Source organism: Nelumbo lutea, chromosome 2, assembly GCF_056320005.1.
Source record: "Nelumbo lutea isolate HS-2025 chromosome 2, American lotus-T2T, whole genome shotgun sequence".
In the NCBI taxonomy this organism is placed as follows: Eukaryota; Viridiplantae; Streptophyta; class Magnoliopsida; order Proteales; family Nelumbonaceae; genus Nelumbo; species Nelumbo lutea.
The window spans coordinates 96,828,153-96,855,392 of record NC_142685.1 but is presented as its reverse complement, the minus strand read 5'-3'; the positions used below and the strand labels follow the sequence as shown (position 1 = coordinate 96,855,392).

Below are 27,240 nucleotides of genomic sequence, written 5' to 3'. Positions count from 1 at the left end.
TCTTTTTAATCCTAAGTTGTATCAACGACAGAGAACTAGAAGTGAGTAGATTGTTTCCCCTACAACACATGAGCCTCTTGCAGCTCCAGTCATAGAAGAGACAAGTACTGATACATCCCCTTCGGAGTCATCCTTCCCAGACCTTGATATCCTTATTGCTATTAGGAAAGGAAAAAGAAAATGTACTATACATTACATTTCCAAACACCTTTCTTATAGTTTGTTCTCTCCATATTTTGCTTACCTTTCTTCTGTTTCTTCTAACCCAATTCCCAGGTATGTGTCATAAGCTTACTATTCCAGAATGGAGGGATGCTATGAGAACAAAAATTGATGCCTTGCACAAGAATGACACTTGGGAAGTGGTTGATTTGCCTGAAGGAAATGACCCAATAGGCTATAAGTGGGTTTTTACTATCAAATATCACGCTGATGGCACCAGTGAAAGGTACAAGACTAGGCTGGTTGCAAAAGGTTATACACAAATATATGGGATTGGTTATCTGGGGACCTTTGCTCCTGTTGCAAAGATGACTTTTGTGAGAGTTTTGCTATCTCTAGCTATACACTCAGACTGTCCACTTTATCAGCTGAATGTAAATAATGCATTTTTGAATGGAGAGTTACATGAGGAGGTATATATGTCTTCCTCCAGGGATGTATGAAACAAATATGAAAATGAAGGTCTGCAGGCTGAAGAAATCTCTTTATGGACTTAAACAGTCCCCTAGAGAATGGTTTGAAAGGTTTATGACTGCTCCTGTTAGTTTTGGCTATGTACAGACACAGTCTGATCAATACCCTCTTTGTGAAGGGGAGAAGATCCTTGGTTGTTTACCTGATTGTCTATGTTGATGATATTGTTGTGACTGGTAATGATGTACCAGGGATTAATAATTTCAAATCTTTCCTTTATACAAAATTTGAGATCAAAGATCTGGGGGAATTGAGATACTTTCTTGGCATAGAAATTGCTAAATCCAAGGATATGATCTTTATCTCTCAGAGAAAGTATGTACTTGATTTGCTCTCTAAAACAGGGAAGATGTGTGCTAGACCAAGTTGCTACTCCTATTGATATGAATCATAAATTCTCTGCTTCAGATGGAATATTATTGGAAGATAAAGATTCTTCCAGAGACTACTTGGAAAACTTCTCTATCTATGCATGACTTGGCCAGACATTTCATATGTTGTCAGTTGCATTAGTTAGTTCATGCATGCTCCTAGGGATTCTCACATGACAACAATAGAGAGGATTATGTGTTATTTGAAGGGTTCCCTTGGAAAAGGGAATTCTATTTGCTAAGCATGGCCATATAAAACTTAAAGCCTACACAGATGTTGATTGGGCCGGAAACATTGATGATAGAAGATCTACCTTTGGGTACTATAGCTTGGTGGCATGTAATATTATCTCTTGGAGAAGCAAGAAACAATCAGATGTTGCCCGATTTTCAGCCGAAGTTGAATACAGAACCATGGCTCATGGAGTTTCTGAATTACTATGGCTTAGATCCTTGACGGAGGAACTGGGTATTGAGCATGATAAGCTAATGATGTTATATTGTGATAATTAAGTTGCCATCAACATTGCTCATAATCCCGTGCAACATGACAAAACTAAACATATTGAAATTGATAGACACTTCATTCGAGAAAGAGTGGCTTTTTGAGATGTGTGTCTACCTTTCATCACTTTTGAAGGACAATTAGCTGATTTCCTCACCAAGGCATTCCCAAGGCTAAACTTCAGCATGATACTGGCAAGCTTGGCATGATTGACATGTATGCTCAGTTTGAATGGGAGTGTAGAGAAGATGGGCCGAATGGCCCATAGGCTGTTTATCCTTTTTTATTTTTTATGTTCTTTGCTGTAATAGGCCTTAATCTGGGCTTTATTTTTTCTTGTGTTATGTTTTTTATTTTTCTACCCAACTAGGGACCTCTCTGTAAATTATTAAAGTTTAACTTAATGAAATAGAATTTAGGGGTGTAAGAGGGATGATTATGTTTGAAAATCTCTCTCTTAATCCTATTTGCCGCCACCTTCTTCTTCTTCTTCTCCTCTTTTCTTGAAACCTGATTTCTACTACTTTCTTTTGATTTTCTACAACTTTTGAACAGTCATTTCTTTTCAAAAGGTTGTTTTTCTTCTGTATTCATGATCGTTCTGTCTCTGGTTGGGATGTTGGGTATCTCATCGGGCTACCCAAACGACATCGTGGAAGGCAATACATGGCGTCCTCCCCAAGTTCCTTCAATTTGTAAGGTATGATACTTGTTCCGGAAATTTGGTTCTTTTTTGGGAAGACACTTGGTTCTTTTTTGGGAAGACACTTGGGTGGGTAATCAACCTCTAGAAGACCTATTTCCTTCTCTATATGCCATTTCCCTTTATAAAAAGGAGGTTATCTCCGTCTTTCTTCCCCCTCCAATTTTACCTTTATCCTTGAATTAGGACTTTGGTTTTTGTAGGGGCTTAAGGGAGGAGGACCTTGCTTGTGTTACTGAACTTCTATCCATTCTAGAGAGTTTGCTTGGATCTCTCTTCTCCTGATAAAAGGGTGTGGATTCCTATCCCAAAAGGTTCTTTCATTTGTGCATCATTCTTCAAATCCCTTTCTTTGAGTACTTTTTTTGACCCTTTCCTAGTGAAAGAAGTTTGGACAAAGCCTGTGCCCCCCAAAATTGTTGTTTTCTGCTGGGAAATGTACATTGGTAAGATTATTACTTTGTAAAACTTACAAATGTAAAAAAAAAAAAAACATTTTATTTGTTTGTCCCCAAACTGGTATGTACTGTGCAATTCTCATAGTGATGACTGTTACCGCTTATTGATTTCTTGTTCCTTTGTTGTAGCTCTTTGGAATTGGATGTTTGTTTTGTTTGGATGTAGGTGGAACCAACCAGTAGAAGTAAAATCATTATTCTCACCAATTACCTTTGCTTGCCTAACAAAAAGCGGGAGGAGTATGTGGAGATGTTTTAGAGCAGCCACTTTATGGACAATTTGGGAGAAAGAAATGCTAGAATTTTCCAAGATAAAGAGAGCTCCTTTACAGAAGTGAAGGAATGTATCTTAACCAGGACAATCCATTGGTTGAAATCCTTGGCTTCTTTCAGCTCATTTTTTTTATCAATAACAGTGAATTTTATTAAAGATTGAGAAAGTACATAGTTAAGGAGCTAAAAAAGTTTAACTCCCTAATACATCAATGTATACCCAAACCGTAAAACAATTACAATACAACCCAAAAAATAGAGTTTCTATTCACTCCTTGCCTACCTAAACCATCTGCCAATGAGTTTGTACTTCTCTTTACCCATGTACAACTAACTTCCATATCCTTGCTCAGCCACTTAAATTTCCTCTTTTCATTGTTGTAGTTCTAGAGCTTGGAATTGTCATATTTTAGCCAGTTCACTACAACTTTAGAATCACCTTCTATGATCAATTTCTTAATATGCATGCCTTTGACCCTTTGTACCCCTTCAAGAGCTCCTAGTATCTCAGTCCTCAAGGAGTCTTCCACCCCAATTGGACCAGAACACAGTTAACAGATTCCCTTTTTCATCTCTTATCACTCCCCCTATTCTGGAGGGCCTTGGATTACTCAAACTACTGCCATCAAAGTTTAGTTTGATAAAGCCGCTTGGTGGAGGGGTCCTACAAGAACTTGAAGCTTTCTTAGCTGAAGTTGATTCGGCAATTTCCTTCAAATTCCTTAGCATCTCATCAACTGAGAAATCAACAAACAATTCCAAAGTTTTTAACCAACGTATCACCCTGATGTGAATAATCTCCAATATTACTTCCAAGCTTCTCTCTTTATCTAGAAAAATCCATGAATTTCTCTCCTCCCAAGCAGTCCAACAAACTGCAGTCCTTACACATCTCCACATGAGCTTTGCCCTTTTTGTTATTTAGTTGGGCATGGAAGTGAATAAACTTTGCACATTCAAAGGGGGAGTTCACCTGCACCCAAACAAAGAAGTAAAATATTCCCAAATGTTTTTTTGCAAACTGATAGGAAATTAGTAAATGGTATCCAAACTCACAATCAAATTTACAGAGGACACACCAATGAGGAGACAAACAACCGTTGGGTCTTTTTCTTTGAAGTAAATCTCTTGTATTAACTCTTTCCAAAAAGGCTTTCCAACAGAAACTCCCAACCTTTGGAGGTATAGATTGACACTACACCTCTTTAATAGGAAATGACAGTCCAATAAAAGAATGTTGTAACAGGGCATTGAAGAAAGAGGCACAGGTGTAGGAACCCGAGGGAGTGAGTGTCCAAATTCTATTGTCTTCCTTTGTTGGCTCTAGGAAAATCCCTTTAAGGATGGATAATAAGACTGAAATACAACCTAATTCTATGTCCTTGATCTCTCTTTTCAAACCTAGGTTCCAACCAAATCCAAAAGGTGAATTGGAAGGTATAAGGAAGGAGGAGATTGGTTCATTTTTAAGGGTAGAGATAGCAAAAATAGTTGGAAATTGATCTTTCAAAGGGGAATCCCCAACCCAAACATGTTCCCAGAATTTAATTAGGTTGCCTAAGTGCAAGTCATATCTTATCCAAGGAGAGAACACGGGCAAAGTAGCTTGAATAGCTTTCCAGGGAGATGCTCTTGTAGTCCTTGCTAGAATCCCAGTCCCATCCATTGTTTGCCACCCCATGAATACTTCCCACTATTTTAACCCAAAGTTTTTCTTTCCCCACTGAAAATCTCTATAACCATTTCCCTAGTAATGCTAAATACAACCTAATTCCTATTCCTTGTGTTCCCAATTCCCAAATCTCCATAACCATTTCCCTAGTAATGCTAAATTCCTTATGTTCCTACACACCACCTCCGACCTAACCCTATGGTCCTTCTCCTCCCCTAGTTCCCATAGAAAATCTCTCATAAGTTTTTCCAGCCTACTATCCACCCTAACCAGAATCCTAAAGACCGACAAAAAATAGAATGAAGGTTAGCTAATGTGAACCTAATTAAAGTAATTCTCCCTCAAAGAGACAAATAGTTTTTCTTCCAATTCGCAAATCTCTTTTCAAACTTCTCCACAACCGAAACCCAAAATTCATCTCTCTGAGGACTATCTCCCAATGGCAAACCAAGGTAGTTTAATGGTCAATTAGATACTACACACCCCAAAATGTCTGCACACTCACAGACCTTCCCTCCCCCGTATTGATTCCAACTATACAACCTTTCTCAAAATTCGCTTTAAGATTTGATATTTGCTCGAAAAGTTGTAAATTGAGCTTCAAGTTTTTGATCCTATTGAGATCCCCTCCTTTGCAAAAAAATAATTGTCATCTGCAAATTGCAAGTGTGTGATTGGTATATTCTCTCTTCCAAATCTACATCCCCTTATTAAATACCTAGAATCTACTTTGGATTAGTCTCCCCAACACTTCCGCGACCAGTGTAAACAAAAAAGGGGAAAGGGGATCTCCTTGTCTAATCCCTCTCAAAGCTGGAAAATAGTCCACCACTGTCCCATTCACCAATATGGAGTAATGGCAATTCCTAATGCAGCCCATCACCCATTTGCACCATTTATCTCCAAACCCAAAATTTATCATCACCTCTAATAGGAAAGACCAATCAACCAAGTCATAAGCCTTTTCTAAGTTCAATTTGCAAGCCACCCCTTTTTTTCGGGATCTCTTGAAGTCCTCCAAACTCTCATTTGCTATAAGTATGTGATCTGTTATTTGCCTCCCCTTCAGAAAAGCTCATTGGTTATTTGCTATGATTTATGGGAGCACCTTCCTAATTCTAATGGATATCACCTTAGTGATGATCTTATACAGGCTATTAACTAAGCTAATCGGCTTGTAGTCATTCGGATGGTTTGCATCACTTTTCTTGGGTATCAAGGCAATGAAAGTGGAATTTAGCCCTAGGTTAATCACTCCTGTAGTATGGAATTCGTCAAATACCAGCCTTAGGTCACCGTTTAGAATCTCCCAACAATCTTGATGAAAATCCAATGTGAAACCATCTGAGCCCGGTGCCTTTAATCTATCCATAGAGAATATCGCCTCCTTTATCTCTTCCAATTCAAATTTCTTCTCCAGCCACTCCTTATCTTCTAGCTTCAGTGTTGGCCATTCCAACCCCTCGAGCCACACCTTATTATTTAGGGATCGTCTAAATATAAACCTAAAATGATCTATATCCCCCTCCTTTATCTCTTTGATTGGAAATTGTTACCCCTTCAATCTCCAAACTTAAAATAGTGTTTCTTCTCCTTCTTCCACTTGCTATAGCATGAAAAAATTTAGTGTTCCTATCCCCCTCTTTCAACTACTTGCATCTCGACTTTTGCCTCTAACTTATTTCCTCCTGAAGAAGATAGTCCTCTAGCTGTTTGCACAACCTCCATCTTTGTCCCTTATCCTCTTCTGTTAGGCAACCCCTCCCTTCTTTGTTATCCAATATTTCAATTTGTGCAATCACATTTTGCTTCATTTCCTCCAATCTCCCACAATCTAAACAATTCCATTCATTGATTCTAACTTTCAAAAATTGGAGCTTTTTGTGAAACTGCATTCCACTCCATTCTATTGTTTTATTGGTCTCTAATCATCACTCTTTAACTTTCTTAATGAATCCCGGGTGTCTTAACCACATGTTTTCAAATATAAATGGTGCAAGACATGCACTTCACACCTCTTCCTTATAAATTACTATAGGCCAATGGTCAGAGGTCACCCTTGGAAGTGCTCTAGAGTTCAGATTCCCCCAATGTTCTTCCCAATCATTTGAAAATAAGAATTTATCTAGCTTAGAACAAATTAGACTAACTTGGAGGTTGGACCAAGTAAAATACCTATTTGATAATGTGATCTCTTTAACTTCATAGACATCAATAAATTGATTAAATCTCCTCATACTCATGGTTGATCTCTGCCTAGGACTATTTGTTTCTTCCAAGAATTTGATTTCATTGAAGTCACCTCTCAAGCACCATGGCCCATCCCACAAGCCCCTTATGTCAGCCAGCTCATCCCATAACTTCCTCCTCTCTCTGTAGTCATTCGGTCTATACACATTGGTTAAGACCCATTCAAATCCATCCTCCACTTGCCTAAACTTCAATGAGACTGAATATTGTCCTATCAATTCTTCCATACCTACTAATACCTCATTCTTCCACATTGTCACAACACCCCCTGTAGACCCCCAGGAAGGTAAGGCTACCCAACTAATCCCCCTACCTTTCCATACACTCCTTGCCCACTTGCTGTCAAATTCTGCTATTTTAGTTTCCTGCAACAATACCACATTTGGATTTATTTTCTTGATAGCCTCTTTTATTACTGCTCTCTTCCTTGCACTCCCCAGTTCTCTAACATTCTAACTTATGATCCTCATTTATCTTTGTTCTCCACCCCTTAACCCTATCACCCTCACTTATTTCCTTTTCTCCTTTCCCTTCTAATATCAAGGCTTTTATCTCCTTCTACATCCTTTAACAGTCTTTCAGCCTTATTCATTTTTCTCCTTTTGGCCTTAACTTCTCTTTTTATGAAGGAACACTTTTAAATCATTTGGATCTTTTAATTTACACCTCAACTTCTACACAAACACTGCCATAAAGTCCTCACTAGTCAACTCCCTTTTCTCTCTCTCTCTCTCTCTCTCTTCCTGACCTTTTTCCCCATCTCTACCTTCTTCCTCTTGACTTCCTTCTACACTAGACTCCTCTACCCCTCTTTTCTATGATTTCTCCTCAACTTCATAAACCAGGCTCTCAAGAAATTTCAGAATTCTGCTATTTCTTTTATTTTCAAATGTAAACCAGTCCTCAAAATAGGTGTAAACTTAAAAATTAGAGAGAAAAATGAGGAAGAAAAGTAAGAGCAGCAGTACAAGAGAAGATGATGGAGAAAAGTGGAGGAAGAAGAAGAAAGGTTTGAATAATCCTTCATTCCCTTTTCTAATCCTTTTTACTAAAATTTAATGTTAAAATAATTACAAGTATGCCCTTAAGTGGGCGGCCAGATAGGCAGTAATATAAAGAGATCAAACAAAAAGAAATAACAGGCCCATTAAGAGAGGCCCATTAGCTAACAGAAAAATAGAAAAAATATTACAAGAGAATATACTAGGACCCATTCGGCCCAGTCTCTTTACACTCCCCCTCAAGCTGAGCATAGATGTCAATCATGTCCAATTTGCCTATACAGTATGCCATTTTCCCTCTCGGAATTCCCTTGGTCAAGATATCAGCCAATTGTTCTTCTAATGTGATGAATGGCAAGAAAAATTTCTCCTGAGGAAACTTTTTCCCTTATAAAATGTCTATCAATCTCAATGTGCTTAGTTCTGTCATGTTGAATAGAATTATGTGCAATAATGATAGTTGCTTGGTTGTCACAGTAGAGCATCATTGGCTTCTCATAGTCAACCCCCAATTCTTCTAAGAGGGATCGTAGCCATAGTAATTCTGACACCATGTGCCATTGCCCCGTATTCTGTTTCAACGAAGGATCTAGCAACTACAGACTATTTCTTACTCCTCCATGACACAATGTTCCCAGCGACTAGAGCACAATAACCCGAGGTGGATCTCCTATCATCAATACATACTGCCCAATCAGCATCAGTGAAAGCTTTCAGCTTCATATGTCCATGTTTGGCAAATAGAATACCTTTCACTGGAGTACCTTTCAAGTAATACAAAACCCTTTCTACAGCAGCTAAATGAGTATCTCTGGGAGAATGCATAAATTGACTGATAACACTTACTACATAGGAAATGTCCGACCGAGTCATGCAAAGACAAAATGTCCACCATCTGTAACAGAAAGCTTATGATTGGGATCAATAGGAGTGGAGATTGGTTTAACTCCAAGTTTACTAGTCTCAACAAGGAGGTCAAGGACATATTTACGCTGAGAAATGAAGAGACCATCATTAGATCTAGCAACTTTAATGCCCAAAAAATACCGAAGATCTCCCAAATCCTTGATCTCAAATTCAGAGTTATGATTGGGATCAATAGGAGTGGAGATTGGTTTAACTCCAAGTTTACTAGTCTCAATAAGGAGGTCAAGAACATATTTACGCTGAGAAATGAAGATACCATCATTGGATCTAGCAACTTCAATGCCCAAAAAATACCGAAGATCTCCCAAATCCTTGATCTTAAATTCAGAGTTAAGAAATCTTTTGAGGTTACTGACCTCTTGAGTGTCATTACTCATAACCACAATATCATCCATAAAATATAAAAAATGTCACCAGAGAGCCATTTCTCTTCAAGAACAGGGTATGATCAGATTGAGTTTGTGTGTAATCAAAGGAGACAAGAGCAGCCCTGGACCTCTCAAACCAAGCTCGAGGAGACTGTTTGAAACCATAAATAGATTTTTGCACACATTGCCTTGCATTTCCTTCCCATACACCCCTGGAGGCAAAGACATATAGACCTCTTCATGTAGGTCTCCATTCAAGAAGGCATTTTTAACATCAAACTGGTGTAGGGGCTAATCAAAAGTAGCGGTTAGAGATAACAAAACTCAAACTGAGGTCATATTAGCTACGGGAGCAAATGTCTCAAGATAGTCAATACCATACATCGAGTGTAGCCTTTAGCAACCAGCCTAGCCTTAAACCTCTCAATAGATCCAACATAGTGATATTTAATGGTAAACACCCATTTACAACCCACTAGTTCCTTCCCTTCATGCAAGTCAACAATATCCCAGGTATGGTTTTTATGCAAAGCATCCAGTTCAGCCATCATAGCATTCCTCCATTCAGGTTTAGATAAGGCTTCTGGTACGGATTTGGGTATCACATGGGAAGAAACAGAAGTAAGAAATGAGTGTAGGAAGGAGATAGAAGGCTATAAGACAGGTGTTTGGATTTGGAGATACAATGGGTTGTACACTTCCGCTTGCCCTTGCGGAGAGCAATAGGAAGGTCAAGGTTTGGGAAAGATGTAGACGGGCCAGAAGAAGGTTGACATGTTACCTTAGTAATGATGGGGGGAGCAAGAGGCTCTTCTGTAGGAGTGGAAACAACTTGCCCATGTTTGAATCTGTGCCTTTGGTACCACCTTTGGAGAACATGATGATAAGGAATTACAGGAGAATGAGGTGGAGGAGGAACAGGAATATTAGAGGTAGGTTCAGTGGGAGAAGTGGACACCTCATGAGAGGACTCGAGGAATGGGAAGAGGAACAGCTAGAGACAGAGAAAATGGTTCTTCAGATTTCTCCCCCTTAGGAGAAATACTAAAGAAAGGAGTTAACTCAGCAAATGCGACATCCCGAGATACAAAGTGGGTGCCACTAACTAGATCAAAACAACAATATCCCTTCTGTGTGGAGGCATATCCTAGAAAAACACATTTACGAGCCTTAGGTTCAAATTTGTGCCTTTGATGGCTATGAACATGCACATAATAAGTGCACCCAAAAACACGAAGAGGAAAAGAAAACAGATCCTCATCCGGGAAGAGAAGGATAAAGGGGGTTTTGAAGTTAAGAACCTGGGAGGGCATATGGTTGATTAAAAAGGTAGCAGTAAGAACAATATCTCCCCAAAATTTTATAGGAACATGGGATGCAAACAAGAGGGATTTGGCAACTTCAACCACATATCGGTTCTTCTTTTCATCCCTGGATTTCAAGAGATAAATCCAAGTGTAACGAGAGTAGTCATCAATAAAAAGGATAAAATACCTATAATCCCCCATAGTTGGCAAATAATATGGCCCCCACACATCAGAGTGAACAATATGAAAATGAGAGAGATCTTTTATTGCTTACTGAATAAGAATGTCTACAATGCTTTGCCAGTTCACACGACTCACAATGAAGGCTCGATAAAGTCACTCCCTTAAACATATCTGGAAACAAATGACTCAAAGCAGAAAAAAACAAATGACCAAACCAAAAGTGACGTAGCAAGACTTTGTCAATGGACTCTGACAAGAATGACTCTAAGGAAACTCCATGAGGTGGTCCAAAAGCTCTATCCGGTGTGTCCAGCAAGTACATTCCGTTTGCCTCATGGCCACTCCCAATCATCCTCTGAGATTGCAGGTTCTGAAAAACACAATGAGTGGGAAAAAAAGTTATGCTACAATTCATGGATTTAGTTAAACTGCTAAAAGATAAAAGGTTTGTATCAAGTTTAGGGACATGAAGGACAAAGGATAAATAAAGGGTGTCAGAGGTCTTTATATCCCCTTTACAAAAAATGAGAGCAAGAGACCCATCAGCAAGAGATATTTTCTCTTTAGTAGAGAGAAATTTTCTCTTTAGTAGAGAGAATGTGGTATGAGCAGAAGAGATTAGACAGGCTGGTCATATGGTCTGATGCACTGGAATCAATAATCCAAGTGATTTTATGATTACCTAAAACTGAAGCATGATTTGCAAAAGCACAAATACCTGAGTGAGCAAATGCTGATGATGATGATGTGTTGCTGGAAGAGTGAGATGAAAAACAGTATCTTCCAAGTGATTTAGCAGCCTCCCATACTTTTCAAAATTCGCCTTCATTGCTGCCAATTGCTCAATGGTTGATTTTTCTTCTCTCCTTATTTCCTCCTTCAGGTACTGTAGCAATATTAGCTATCTTAGTCTTTCCTGCTTGACTGCCCTTCTTAGAACTGTTGTTATTCTTAAACCTGTTAGGAAGAAGCTCAGGATGAAGCTTCCAACAAGTGTCATTTGTATGCCTCGGTTTCTTGCAATATCACATATCTTATCATTTTTCTCAGTTGGACCCTTTGGCTTTATTCCATCATGTGCAGAGTGTTCTGTAGGTGGATTCTATAACTGAACCTGTTGCCTACTCTCCTCACTGCTTATCATAGCATATGCCTGGGAAAGAGTAATCTCATCTTTGGCCAGGATATTTTGCCTAATGATGTCAAACTCAAGGTTGAGTTCAGTAAGAAATTCAAACACCATATTTCTCTCCACCAACTTCCTATACATTTCAGCATCATTCTTACTCTCTCATAGAACTGTCTCCATAACACTCTCTTAATCGAAGGGTGTATCGGAAAAGAGGAAGAAGAAAAGGAAGAAAGAAACTCTGATACCAAAATGTAAACCAATCCTCAAAATAGGTTTAAACTTAAAAATTATAGAGAAAGAGGAAGATAAGTAAGAGCAGTAATACAAGAGAAGAAGACGGAGAAAAGAGGAAGAAGAAGAAAGGTTCGAATAATCCTTTCCTCCCTTCTCTAATCCTTTTTACTAAAAATTATTGTTAATATAATTACAAATATACCCTTAAGTGGGCGGCCAACTAGATCAAACAAAAAGAAATAATATGCCCATTAAGAGAGGCCCATTAGCTAAATACTAGGACCCATTCGGCCTCTTTACATCTTCCTCTTCTAATCTTGTCTCTCTCTCCTGACCCGCCCTACCCCCGCTACTCTCTCTTGCCCCTTTTTCTCCTAAACAAGCTGCAGCCTCTGGATTGGGATCAGAATCTGGCACGCAAGACAAAAGGACATTGTTACCTGGGTTAAAATGGGATAGGATAGGAATTCTGGAGCTGAAAGCAGACACTGTCAAGTCCTGAATTGGAGTGTGAGAGTCATCCAACACCTTGGCTCGGTTCTGATGAGTTTGCCTTCCCGTCTCCTTTCTTATACAAAGATCTCTTCCCTCACGCTCCTGTTTATCCCTCTCTACTGTACCTCTGTTTTGTTCCTGGAGAGTCTTAGATATTTCCTTACACATCTCCTGTCTGGCAAAAGGAATTGGTGGTGGAACTTCTGAGTGTGGGATAGGGTTTTCGTCCCTGACATTTGGAATGTGTTCCGCTCTGTTGATTGGTTCACGGTGTAAAGACTGTTCTTGGCAAAATACTTCTTTTGCTTCTTTTGTAAACAGCGTGCCAAGATTTAGGGTTGCTTCCATTACTTCCTCTGACCTCTTGTCGGACTCAACGCTTCCTATGCTGGACTAGTCATCAGAATCAACTTCCACTTCTGCTTCTTCCTCTTCCACAATACAGTCTATCCATCCCTCATCAATGCCCTCCTCTTCATTGTATTCCCCTGCGTATCTGGGATTTGGCCGATCCTGTGATGCTTGACCCTCTCTATGTATTTCAGAAATTGGGTGAGAAATCTATTGTAGTGAGCCTCTGGTTTTCTCAGTCCGCCTGGTCGAAGTTGAAACATTGCCAACTGTTTAGTCGAAGAAGAAAATAGACGATTCTTATCGCAAATCTCTGCCCCCAGTCCACGTTCTCACTTTGGTTGGACTGTTCTGTCCTCCTATTGGTTCAGACGACCCAGCCCGCCCCAAAACTCTGACTGATCCACCCCTCTTTTTAACCACGTCAGCAAATGTGGCCCGGGCCCCTAAATTTTCAGTTATTTAAAAAATTTTCAATGTTTTTTCTTTTAAAGGCTTGCGTGTCTTTTGGTTTTCCACAGTCGACTTTGTCGACTTCCTAGCTTCCCCTTAAGGCCTGTGCTGTTCTTCGCCCAATTTCGCCAATACCTGTGTGCCACATGTAACCCAGCCCGCCACGTCCTTATCGTCTTCTACGTTCGTACCTCGCCCCCAAAGCTTCATCTCTACCTAAGAAACCAGCCAAACTCTATAACAAACTCCATCCGCAAGAACTTCGATTGTTCTAGGGAGCAAACCTGGTTCCACCCCCTTGATTCTAACCTCCGCAGCTTGAAGATCTTGCAACTGAACTTCCTCCATTACCCCACCCAGCATCTTGATTGTGTTTCCCAGGTTCGATTCGTTCCACAAGTGGAAGGGAAGTCCTACCAGTTTTAGCATAAAGCTTCCTCTGATATGTACCATCTCGTTACATAATGGCTTCCAGTTCTGGATATAGACCAAACCTTCTTCACACTCAAATGCTGTGAATTCCCTATTCACCTCATCATCAATTTTTAGCACCGCCTTCTTGTCGGAGAACGGCTCCAGAGCAACCTCAGTTTCCTGATTCAAGTTATGCACCACAGATTGTAGTATCTTCCTCCAATCCTGTCCTCCTTGTTGGCTGTTATCACCATTCTCCTCTCCCAGTCCTCTTGCACAGCCTCAAACCAGAATTTCATCCCCCTATTTGAGCTTGTTAACGTTTTACAGAAACTGTGCTTTGAAGGCTGGCTCGATGGTTTAGGAGGGCTATCTCCTGTACTCTGTTCTTGCTCATTTTCCTTATGTACGTGACTGTCAACAGCGACGAGGAACTGCTGTAACCCACCTGCAAAGGCTGTCCAACCTTGTGTCTTCTTCCCTTCCGGTAAGCAAACCATTTGTTTCCTATCGCCGAAGTGTTTTGTGATGGTAATGAACCATCCTTTCCTGTTACGCCTCAGCTCCACTTCATATTTCTTCCTTTCCAGCTCTAATGTATTTTTCCACCCTACTATTCTGATCGATTGAAGTACTCCATCGATAAACCCCTTCACCCATAGAACTGCTTCCTCAACCAAAAGTATCGTCCCCTTCCTATCTTCTCTAACCTTTGGCAGATTTTTACCTCTGGCCCTTCCGCTCTCAAGTAGTACTTTCTTCGCTTCTATATTCAATTCAATCTTCCACTTGTTCACCGCTTGAAATTCCTTGCTGCTTCCTCTTCCCATCTCACCTCCTCTGGTATATTGGTGCAATCACTACAGTTTGGGTAACTCCCCAGAAGGCTTTTTTTAAACTGAATTTTGACGGAAGAAGCCAGGGTAATATTGAGGAATGAAAATGGTAACATCATATCCTTATTCTCAGGCCCAATAGGGACAGGGGACTTTACAAGAGCTGAGATATTGGCTGCAGTACAGAGAATTCAATTTGCTAATCAAGTAGGAGTGGAGAACCTACTGATTGAAGGGGATTGTATGGTGATTGTGGGATGGCTGTCAAATCCAGACTTTGTTGTTTGGAGTTATAGGGATCTCATCAAAAAAAGTTAAATGTTTAACAAGGCACATAGCATGTAGATATTAGTAGATGGGTAGGGAGGAAAATGCTTTGGCTGATCATCTTGCTAAACAGGGGTCTACTAGGGACCATTTATTCTGGGCAGCATTGTAATTTTATTTCTAATCTCTTGTAATGGTTAGGGGAGGCTACATCTTGTGCCTCTCCAAGGGATTCTTGTAAAATCTTATTCCTCTTGTTTAATGAAATCATTTTCAATTACAGAAAAAAAAAACATTTTTGGATGGAAGTTATTATGCCTGTTGCATATATTATCAATTGTATGTTGTCTTGGTTGTTAGAGTACAACGTCCCACATCAACTTTTGTTTCCCAAGGTCCCTTTGTTCCCCATTCCTATGCGTGTGTTGGTTGTCGATCCTTTGTCCATGACTTATCTCCTACTCGTGGTAAACTTGGTCCTCGTGCTATCCTATGTGTCTTTTTGGATTATCCTTCCACTCAAAAGGGCTATCGGTGTTTTGATCCTATCTCTCACATGTATCGTCTCCATGGATGTGTCCTTTTTTGAGAGTGAACCCTTCTTCCCTTTTTCTCCTTTTAGGGAGAGAGTAGGGTTGAGGAGAAACATGTTCAAGTTCAGTTATTCTCATTCAGTTATTCTCATTCCTATTGATATGCCTAACCCCATTGATGTAGATATTTTTGTGCTTTTCTTACTTTCATTGATAGTGTTTTTATTCCTAAGAATGTGGCAAAAGCCTTATCCATACCTGAATAAACATATGCAATGAAAAAATTAATGCCTTGCACAAAAGCGATAGATCTTCTTGAAGGAAAAGAACTAGTGGGATGTAAGTGGGTGTTCATAGTTAAGCATAAGGCTGATGGTATGGTGGAAAGATACAAAGCCAAATTGGTAGCAAAAGGGTTTATATAGGTGTATGGAGTGGATTATGCAAAGATTTTTGCACTTGTAGCCAAGATGAACTCCATTAGAGTCATTTCACTTCCATCTAATTTTGACTAGGATCTTCACTAGCTGGATATCAAGAATGTTTTCTTGAATGGTCATTTAGAAGAAGAGGTGTACATTGTTCAACCTTTTGTTTTCTGTGCTAAAGGTATTGAGCAAAAGGTATATAGGTTGAAGAAATCCTTGTATGGGTTGAAGTAGTCACCGTAGGCCTGGTTCAGTAGGTTCCATTTAGCCATACAACAAATGGGGTTTAAACAGTGTCAGTCAGACCATACATTATTTGTGAAGAAAGGTGAAAAAATTGCAGCCTTGATTGTGTATTATAGAGAGATTGGGCTGAATGGGTGTTACTTTAGTTCAGTTGTTTCTTGTTTTTATTTCTACTGTAATGGACTATCTCAATGGGCCCTTAACACATTTAGTTCTTATGTTTTTTGGGTCAGTCACCTAACTAGAGGGCACCCATGTAATATCTCCTTTAATTAGTCAAGCACATATGTAAAGAAATTAAGGGAGTGAGAGGAACGAATTCTACTCTCTTCTCTTCCTCTTTTTCTTCCAACTTCTTCCTCTTGAACAACTCTTCCTCTCTTCTTCCTTATTTTCTTTGTTATACAAGTAGGAAATTGTTGGACTGGTTTTCTTCTTGTATGTTGACGACATAGTAGTTATGGTGACCGGACAACAGAAATACAAAAATTGAAGTTCTTAGCTATACAGTTTGAGGTAAAGGATCTGAGTCCTTTGCGCTATTTCCTCGGAATTGAAGTTGTTCATTCTCAAAAGGGGATATTCATTTCTCAAAGGAAATATGTCTTAGATCTATTAGAGGATACTAGGAAGTTAGGAATGAAGCAATTGATTCACCAATTGATCCAAATCATAGGTTGGGTGATAGTCAGGGAGAATCTATAAAAGATGTGAAGCAGTTCCATAGGCGGACTTTTATATTTGTCCATGACCAAACTTGACATTGTTTATGCTATGGGTGTCTTCAATCAGTTTATGCATAAGACTACACATTTTGAAGTTGTCGAGAGGATCCTTAGGTACTTGAAGAAATTTTCAGGTGCTGGTTTGTTGTTCCAGAAACATGGGCATTTGAAAGTTAAAGTGTAGCAGATGCTGACTCAGTAGGGGTAGTAGATGACAGAAAATCTACTAGTGGATATACTTTTGTGGGAGGAAGCTTAGTCACATGGAGAAATAAAAAGTAGAGTATGGTGGCTAGGTCCAGTGTGGAAGTAGAGTACAAAGCTATGTCCCATGAAGTTGCTCAGATTATGTGGATAAAGAACTTTTTAGGTGAACTAGAGTTTGCAGTTGACAGTTCCATGTCACTTTACTATGACAACAAGGCTGCTATCAACATTGCAGCCAACCTATTTCTCCATGATAGAGTTAAACACATTGAAGTGGACAAGCATTTCATCAGGGAGAAACTCATGAGTGGAGGTGTGTACTCCCTATGTTAACTTTGAAGAACAACTTGCAAATATCTTCATAAAGGGCCTTTATCATTTGCGGCACAATGACTTGTGTGACTAATGGAGCATGATTGACATCTATGTCCCTACTTGAGGGAGAGTGTTAAAACTGTTAATATTTAGTGTATTATAGGCCACAGGGGTACTGAAGTCTTGTTACATACTTTTATTGTTTTATTATGTTGCCCTAGTATAAAATAGAAAGCTGGTGCTTCCAGCCAAGATTTTTGCCTCTCCAATCTCAGTTTCTCTCTTCCTCTTTTCTCCTCTCCCTTTTCTTACTCTTCCTTCTCGTTCTGGTTTTTCTATTTTTATCAAGAAAACATAGGCATTTCATGGTAATGCATTTTTTCTTCTTCAAAAAACAATATACTTGATATGTTAACCACAAATTGTTTTCACTGTCAATGAGAAATAATTTTTTCTTCCTTTCCGATATGGAATAGTAAAAGAAATATTTTTGATGATAAAGTGGTTACTTCCTACCACCCAAAATAAGGTTAGCAGGATTGAACAAAAGCAGCATGTAGCTGATCCTTTTCTCTAAATTATGAAGCAAGGTGCCAACCAGTTGGTTGGTAAGGTCTCCTGCTGGTCGTAGTGGAGACTTGGGATTGAATCCCGCCTGCACCTGGGTTGGGGAGGCTACCCCCTGTTGTGTAGCCCTTCAGAAGATTTCAAAAAATAAAATAAAATACACCTCAACCCCAGACCCTAGTTTACCCCCAAGGTGTGTGTGGGGTGATGAATATTTGGTTTGTTGTGGTTATTGCTGTCAATTTTACCTGTCATGGGGATGTGTAGTGAATGTAGAGAGGGTGGAACACGATTTCTAATTATGAAGTCCTCGATTCTTTTCTTACTTATTGGTAATATAATTTGGAACTCTCGTGCTGTATTTTGATTGAGCTTACTTTTTTTAACAAAATCCATTACCCAATGTTAGTCAGTTGGACCCAGCTATCAGGGGTCTTGAGAGCAGTGGACTGGATACAGATATGGCATTTTTCTTTTGGGTACAAAGTGGCTGCTCTCGGACTTGTGTTCCTAAAAAAGCAATAATACACCAGAGAAACAAGTGATCAATGAACAGCCTCACTGCACAAAAATATGATTATTTAAAGGTGGCTATGCTGGTGCAATCTATATGGTATACTTATGAGGAGAAAGTTGCATCCTCTACTTAAAATTTGAGGATAGCTGTCTTCCATCTTTTTTGTTTTGTGTGTATAATTGTGTATATCTGATGTAGACTTTCTCTTTGTCTTAATAGGATATATGCACAGAAGGGGTGGATAAAGAATCTGGTGATAGAAGGGCACTCCAAGGTGGTGGTGGGCTGGATAAAGAATCCGGATTCAGTGATATGGTGCCATAGAGATGAAATGAAGAAATTCAAATGGCTAACGCAACATATGCAACGTGCCAACCAGCTGGTTGGTTAGGTCTCCTGCTAGTCATAGTTGAAACTTGGGATCGAATCCTGTCTGCACTTGGGGGGTATTGGATGGGACATGGGGGATGGGCTACCCCTCGTTGTGTAGCTCTTTGAAAGATATCAAAAAAACATATGAATCTGGTTATATATGGGTGGGGAGGGAAGCTAATATTTTGACCGACTCTTTAGCCTAGCAAAGGGTAATGAGGGATCAGTTGTTTTGGACACAGTTGTAAATCTCTTGCTGTTTTTTTTTTAAGTGTGAGACTGCACCTCTCACCTCTCTTTGGGATGCTTGTAACAGTTACTATTTTTTTTCTGATATCAATGAAATTTTAACTTTATTTATAAAAAAAAATGATATATGCACAGAGATACCATTTCTTAGAGAATGAGAGAGAGAAGAGCGGTAGTTTCAATTGGAATGATCATCAGTATGTCTTAGATACCAAGATCAGATAATGGTATAGCAGATACATCAGCTAAGTGGCCATTTGATAACAGCCTAAGTGGCTGATTGGCTGATGCTTAAATATTCCACTATTAGCATGTTTGTTTTGTCCTGCTGAAGCATGCAAAGACACTGAAAGGGTTCATAATCATTAAGGAGCCTAGGACAGGACCTACTTAAATTTTGAAACTAAAATAATGAGTTATAATGTGACTCTTATAGCCTGATAATATTTTTCAATATGACAGATAATATCCTTGGGGACTAAAAGAAAAAATGGCAAGAACTAAGGAAAAATTAATAGTTTAAGGGTGAAAGAAAGAAGAAAGTTTCAGAGCAAGGAAGAACAGATGATTAGGAGTAACCAAATTAACCGAAATTCTAAGAGGGAAAGCCGAAACTGGACCCGGATTAAGGAAATACCGAAATAACCAAACTGAATTTCTTATTCAGTTATTTTGGTTAAAATTGAATTTCATTGTGGGAAGTTGGAAAATGCCTATTTGACCCATTTAATAAGTGTTGTCAGTACCTGTATAAACACATGACACATCTCCCTTACAAACACAAATGTTAGGAGCTGTGGTTTCAAAGGCACACCTAGTGCGCTTAGGTGTGTCCTTGGTGTTTCTTGTGCTCAGCCCAGGCATGTGCCTTTTTGAAATTTGTGCATTTTGCTTCTTTTTGTGCTTGCTTTGAAAATGCTATTCATTCATTCATTATTAATACAACTTCCCCTGCTAGCATTTGTGTAATCTATTAACCTCTTATGCTTATGATTAGAAAAATAGGGTTTCCTTTCCTAGTACCTCCTTCAAGCATAATAAGATCTTTTCTATGGTAGCCAAATGAGTATCTAGGAGAATGTATAAACTAGCTAATCACACTTTATTGCATAGGAACTCTTGGGCCACATCTCTAGAACAGTCCCTTGTCATCTAATAGCTCACCATCAGTGACAGAGAGCTTATGATTCAAGTCTATAGGAGTGAAGACAGATTTAACATCATAGTTTCAGCTAGCAAATAAAAATATCATCCTTGAGCAAGCAACATCAATTCCCAAAAAATGAGAGGAGAGAACTCAACTTTGTGCTAAGGAAGTTTTTGTGTTTGACAATTTTCTGCAAATCATCATCAATCACTACAATATGATCCACATAAACAATAAGTATAGTTATCCAAGTGTCTCTCGTCTTCACAAAAAGAGTATGATCTGAGTATAAATGTAACAAAATCTGATAAGTGCATTATGGAGCATTATGGATCCTCTCAAACCAAGATTGGTGTGACTGTTTGAACTCATAGAGAGATTTATTCAGTTTACACACTTTACCTTGCATCTCCTTATCATACATCCAATGAGGGAGAGACATATAAACCCTTTCATACAGATCCCCATTCAAGAAGGAATTTTTAACATCAAATTGATGCAAGGACCAATTAAGGTAACTCCTCCAAAAAACATTCAAAGGTTTTCAAAATCTTTTACCAATTGGGCGGCAATGATGGATGGAAATCAGCACCTCACTTGTCCATGTACACACTATTGATCCTAGTGTGTATGGGCTTAGAAAGGAGAAAAAAAGAGAGAACAAGTGATACCAAGAAGAAAAAAACAGCAAAAATTAATGAAAAATTAGTAGTTTATAGTGAAAGAGAAAGAAAAGGATTCAGGGCAAGAGAGTCGAAGAGATGAGTGAAGAAAAGGGTTAGGAAAAGAGAACAATCAAAGCTCTCTCGAGCCCCCGATCATATTTACTTTTTAGGGTCTGTTTGGTTCGTAGTCGGAATCGGAGCCGAAATCTTCTGGAATTGGAACTGGAATGATCCATTCCCATAGTCCACTTGGTTCAGACAGGAATGAAAATGAAAATTAAAATCAGTAGGAATGGTATTTAATTCCCAAGAGAGGGGCAGGGAATGGTCATTCCCTCAAATGAGGGAATGACAATTGATGAAGGAAGATTTGGCCCGACCTCTTTATTATGAGACACGTGGCAGAAACAACAACTCGGCAAAAGGGGTCAAGCCTAGGCGGGAACAAGGGGACACACTTCGCCGAACTAACCCACCTTGTAACAACTCGGGGTAGACTTTGCCGAATTGCCTTGTAACAGCTCGGGATAGACTTCGCCGAACTGACCACCTTGTAACAGCTCGGGGTACATTTTGCCAAACTAACCCTTGTAACAGCTCGGGGTAGACTTCGCCGAACTGCCACCTTGTAACAGCTCAGGACACACTTCGCCGAACTGACCCACCTTGTTACAGTTTTGGATACCTCCGAGCTCAAGACCGCCTCGCTCAGCACTTCGCATCATCTTCTAGGCACCAAAGCCAAACAAGTTGTACCATGCCTGGCACCAGGGGAGTCCGTGCCCGAGGGCGCCACGCCTGACTGACTTGGGATCTGACGTTTTGGCAGCAGCACTCTAAACGGCCACCTGTCACCGCCACTGACGCCGCCATCTCCAGTTAGACGGTTAGGCAGTGACGGTTAGGCAATGACGGTTCTGTCTCAGCAGAAGGGACGACGGCCGAGTTGACAAGCGCAAGGGTAATCATACCCGATCTGACAAGGGCCTCAGGACGAGTACGCGAAGCGACTATAAGAGCCCCCTGCCCCCCGACAACGGAGGTATGCAAACTTTGCGCTATCTGGTATTACCTTGCTTTTGAAAGATTCTAACTTGAGCTTCGGAGCCTCTACACCAGGTTCCCCCCGGACCTTTTCCATCTCTCTCGTTTCAGGATCCCTGCTACCCCGTTTGAAAGCAAGGCAGCAGACAGCTAAGACCAGCCGGATCGCGCTCCATCAACAATGACATTCCAGCAGAAATGGGAATAAGATTCTAATTCCATCTAACCAAACAGTTGGAATCGGAATAACCCATTCCGATTTTGTTTCCAAACCTTTATTCCCGTAAACCAAACAGGGCCTTAATTGTAATCATGAAGTACAGAAGCCTAAAACTACCCTTAATAGGGCAGATGCATAAATTAAAAAAAAAAAATGGACTGTAGGCCCTTTAAGTACAAGTACAGAAGGCTAAACTAACTGTAAGGGTTGCATTGCTTTATTGGCCTGGACAAATGGCTGCTTGGCAGTATCATTGTAATTTGTACATTTACTTATAGAGAGAGAGATAGAGAGAGGATTATGCATAACCTCCCAACAAAAAACTTGTTTTAGGTGGATGATCCCAATAAAGTGTTTTCATTAGGAATTCCAACAGGGAATCGTAGGAGGACAAAGCTCTAAAGGCAGAATTAGAAGAAATGGATTTTCTTAAATTGCTAATCTAAATTTGGTTCGTGGTTGTCTCCTGATGTTTCCTTCCTTTGTTTTGCAAGTGGATAGTCTACCCTATGCGTCCCGTTCTTTTGTTGATTGGATTTAGCAGTGGTTCTTTTTCCTTTTCAGGTGCAGGTGATCTCCTCCCCTTGAGATGGAGAACTTGTTAAATCTTCATTTAATTCACCAAAGGAAGGTGGGAAAATTACTTTTGAGATGCACCAGAATGGTAATTTTTTGGATAGTGTTGAAACAGCAAAACACTATAGGCTTCTTAGGCAAGACAAAGTATGTGTGGTTTTGTTTATGTATTTTATTCAATGTTTGTAAAATCGAGAAAGGTAATAATCACAATTATTTATGATAATTAGGCATCACTAGGCACCACATTAGTATGATAGTGAAAAAGCGTCTAACCATTTGAGGAAGTTTTAAAAAATTTCTCTAAATGATAGACGTGCACAGAAACTAAAATCATCTTTTGCTATTCTCAATGTATATGAAAGAGCATGAAGAGGAAACTGCTGAAGTGACTATATGGCAGTGTTTATTAAATAAATGTCTACGGTTCCAAATACCCTCAAAGTCTAAAGGGAAGATTATGGAAGACATATTGGTGAAGGTGGTTGATTAATGGTGGTTGACCCCTTCTCTATGGATGACATTGCTAGAGGTTTGGCAATGGGTGGCTTTTTCATCGACCTCCAAATTATCCATGAAAAATAAACATGCCCTACGAAAACCAGTCAGAAGCAAACATGTAAATGTTTTCTCACCAGTTTACTTGTGATCAGTGTTTTTAGCCTGATTTATGTCTTGTTTCTATAAGATCCAGATTCTCCCATGAGCAAACGAATTTTCGAACAAGAGGCCAATATTTGTTGTTTCTTCGAATTGGGAGCGGATTAGCTGAAGACAACATCATATACACCAGGCTGGGGGCTACCTATCACGAGTAAACATGCCAGTGCTTACTGTGATAGGTACTCAACACTGGGCTGGAGGTAATTCAGCCCGATGTGTACAATTTTGTCTCCAATTCATCCAGACTCGTTTTGATGAAATAGCTTAGTGGCATTTTTTGCATCCAAGATACAATTTTTATCAAACAAAGCTTCTGACATTTATCTGTGGGATCTAACTTGAAACACTAGAAGCCATGTTCCAAAAATCCTCCCAAACAGGCACTTGAACTGTGCTGGAGTGGACTCTAAGATGGCGATTGACAGGAGTTTACATCTCCACCCCACAAGGGTCCACCCCACAATGTCCCACAGCATATCCCCGCCGTGTATTGATAACATATCCCGATGATAGTATCAAAACTAATGATGTTATCATCGGGACATATTCCCAATACATGACAGGGATGCGCTGTGGGACGTGGGGCAGCCCCTTGTGGGGTGGAGATATGAACTCGATTAACGGTCTTCTTCAAAAAGATAATCCCGCATCGCATTGCGAACAGCTGATCCAGGACTGCAGGAACATGCCAAGTGATGGTGATTTTCATATACCATACTCCCACATTTGGAGGGAAGAAACCAAACTGACTTGAAAATTTAGGAAATATATATGTTCCATGGACATGTGGAGAGGGTGATTGATGGTTAGGATTGTATACTCATTTCTAGGAAAAGAACCAAAGTCTCGAGACTGATGATAAAATTAAAAAATAGATACTTTCAATTAGGGGGGAGCACTATTCGGTTAAAACCAAATCAGAAATTTTGGTTTTGATTTTTTGGGTTTGGTTTTCCGATTTTTGATTAAATTGGTTCAGTTAATTTAATTTTTGGTTTCGATTTTTAGAATTAAAAATTTAATTAATTGAACTTTTTATTATTATATGTAATAATATAACATATAATATGTAAGATAAATTGTATAATATGTCACATATAATATTAATAAAATATATAATATATCATAAAATATTTAAGCAAAGGACTGAACCTTCAAAATTTTACATACATATTTGTCCATCCATCTAAATTACGGAAAATGCTTGGCTCCTACACGTTATAGGACAATGTTTCCTACCAAAAACATTTTATACAATAAATTTAAGGTGTAGGATTAGAATTTAGGAATTTAGGCTGCATTTGACAGTCCTTATTTTAAGGACTTATCTCCTTTTTACAGTTAAAAACCTCAGTATTCATAGAGGCATTTTAAGAGCAAAAAGGAAATAAATCCTTAAAATAAGAAATGACAAATGCAGTCTTAGTGATTTAGGTTTTAAAATTTAAGGATTTAGGATTTAAGTTTTAGGGTGGTTTAGGGATTTAAGAGTTTAGGCTTTAAGATTTTTAAGGGTTTAAACTTTAAACTATAAGGTTTAAGGTTTAAGGATTAGAAATCAAGATTTAGGGTTTAGGTTCCAGAGATTAAAATCTGAAAATTAAGAGATTAAAATCCGAACATTCCCCGTAATATTTGCATATATGGGCTTGAGGCCCATATCATCTATAAATGGTATTGAACAGAAAGTTTACATGACATTCTCCCAGCAAAAAGGGCAAAATCTTGGAATTGTGTCAGGTCCAGAAAACTATTACCCAGGGCCCATAACCATCTAGCAATGACATTTTCGACAATTTATGTTTTGTAATTTTGTATGGTGGGCAATTTTTTTCCTTTTTCTTTGATGACACATAGTAAACGCGGATATCGTTGACATTCAGTGGGGCCAGTGTTGACCCTCGGGTCTGGGGCAGGAGTGCAAGTTTCCATCTAGACACCTAATAACTTACCACGTGGCAAATGTTTTTTAAAAGGTAACCTTTCCCCACCTAACAAAGGGAGATCGTACATCCATTGGGAACATCTCCGTGAATCCCAAACAAAGGGGCCTGCATCTAAAATCGGCATTATCTGATATCTCTCGAATATCTGACTCAGACTTCAGAGGTTTAACTCATTTTAAACACCGTGCAAATATTTAGTTAAAAAAAAAAAACCATTTTTAACAAAGTTTTAACCCATTTTTGGGCCACCAAATCGTTAAGCTGGCAATGGCATCATTCTGATCACCCTCATTTAGGACATACGGCGAGTTACGGGTTCACAACCGGTTTCGAGTCCTGAATGCTCTAAGCCAAGCTTATGGAAGGAAGAAAGGGGAGAAGTAAAACAGAACAAAAACACAATATGAGATAGATACAGAATACATTTTAGAACTCGAAAACAATTCCAGAACAGAATACACTCAGTTTGATCTACCACGAGAGATAGATGAATACAAAACTTGAAAAGAAATTTTTTTAATACATTAAGAAAAATAAGTCCAGATCAAAAAGAGAAAAAGAAGAAAAAAAAATCTTTTGACGCCGATTATAATGTTAGAATGTTCTCTGCTCTGGAGATACCCAATTCAAGAAATTATGGAGACCTCTCAGGAGATTGGCAAGGAACAAGAAAGATGAAACAAGGAAAGCTCTGATTCACCCTGATGAGCGGGCCCTTCTTGCCTCTGTAAATTCTTCTGATCTTCAGAGACTACGTTGTCGCGAACCAGTGCTCGTGTCCTGTCTCCATCACTTGAGAAGTGAAAAGAAGGAAGCAAATCAGTGGGGAAGAAGTTGTACCGATCAAGGTTATCCGGAGCTTGTGCTCGGAGCTGTTGTACTTTGATATTTCCTTCTCTGGTACGAGCTTGATGGGGAAGAACTTGCTGCTGGGTCTCGACAGAAGGAAGCAAATCAGTGGGGAAGAAGCTGTACAGAAGGGTGGACATGGATTCTGAGCTGGGCAGGAGGAAGGAATTGCAGACGCTGTGAATAACAAGGAAGGATTTCTGTTTTTCTGTTTTGAGTTGTATTTAGCTCGATGTATATATATTTATTGAGAGAGAGACGATTATGACTTGACCTCTAAGTTTGCTTTGACCATTGTAAGGACTGTTGAATATTGAATATGGATGGAAAGATCCTGGGGAAGATTCCATTTAGGTTCCAAAGTTCCCACTTCCAGAAAGGATGTCATCCGGGTCCAGGGTGTCAACGGGTCGGGACCGGCACGGTTGGGCTCGAACCGAAAGACCATCAACCCGAACCGATCCTCGATTAGATGATGAAATTATCGAATTCGGCCCGACGCGTGGCATATATCGTACTCTTCTACTCAACATAGCCTATAATATATGCATGTATTTCAATGCTTCAATGTCAATGGGTCGATTTAGCACGGATACTCTTTAACCCGACCAGACCCGAGACCCGATAGAGGCTTTGCCCACATACCCGACCTACAGATATCTGGTATCCCTTCTGTGATTGGTCAAATCTACACGTTTAGACAAAAGGTTACAGAAAAGAGACAGTGGGCACTTCTTTTGATTCGTCATGGATTACGTGTGAAATAGCTAGGGGCGCCTCCAGGGTTTGTAGAAAGAGAGTGGGTTTGCCGCTAGATTATGTACGGTACGGAAGTTTGGTGGGCTATTCGATAATGGGGGTGCCCACAGTATTTTGGAAATTTGGAGATCACGGGCAAATAGCATTCAGCATTACATTTAATATGTTTGCCGTACATATAGGTTCAATAGTGGGATACGTGCGATGTACGGGTTGTTTAATAATTATTTATATTTTATATATTATTTTTAAAATTTTTTAATACAAAAATAATAATTAATTTTATATTAGAATTGTTCATCAAATCGATGAAATG

At 39.4% G+C, this 27,240-nt stretch overlaps 1 protein-coding gene across 5 annotated transcripts in view; it reads left to right on the top strand.

The window, feature by feature from the left end:
• LOC148872204 (protein FAR1-RELATED SEQUENCE 5-like) overlaps window positions 1-19,176 on the top strand; it is a 55,672-nt gene extending 36,496 nt beyond the window's left edge. For all 5 annotated transcript variants that reach the window (XM_088967270.1, XM_088967273.1, XM_088967268.1 and 2 more), the window contains exon 10: window positions 18,654-19,176. The gene's annotated coding sequence lies outside the window, so the exon portion shown is untranslated. The remainder of the gene's footprint in view (window positions 1-18,653) is intronic.
• Window positions 19,177-27,240: the final 8,064 nt, after the last annotated feature.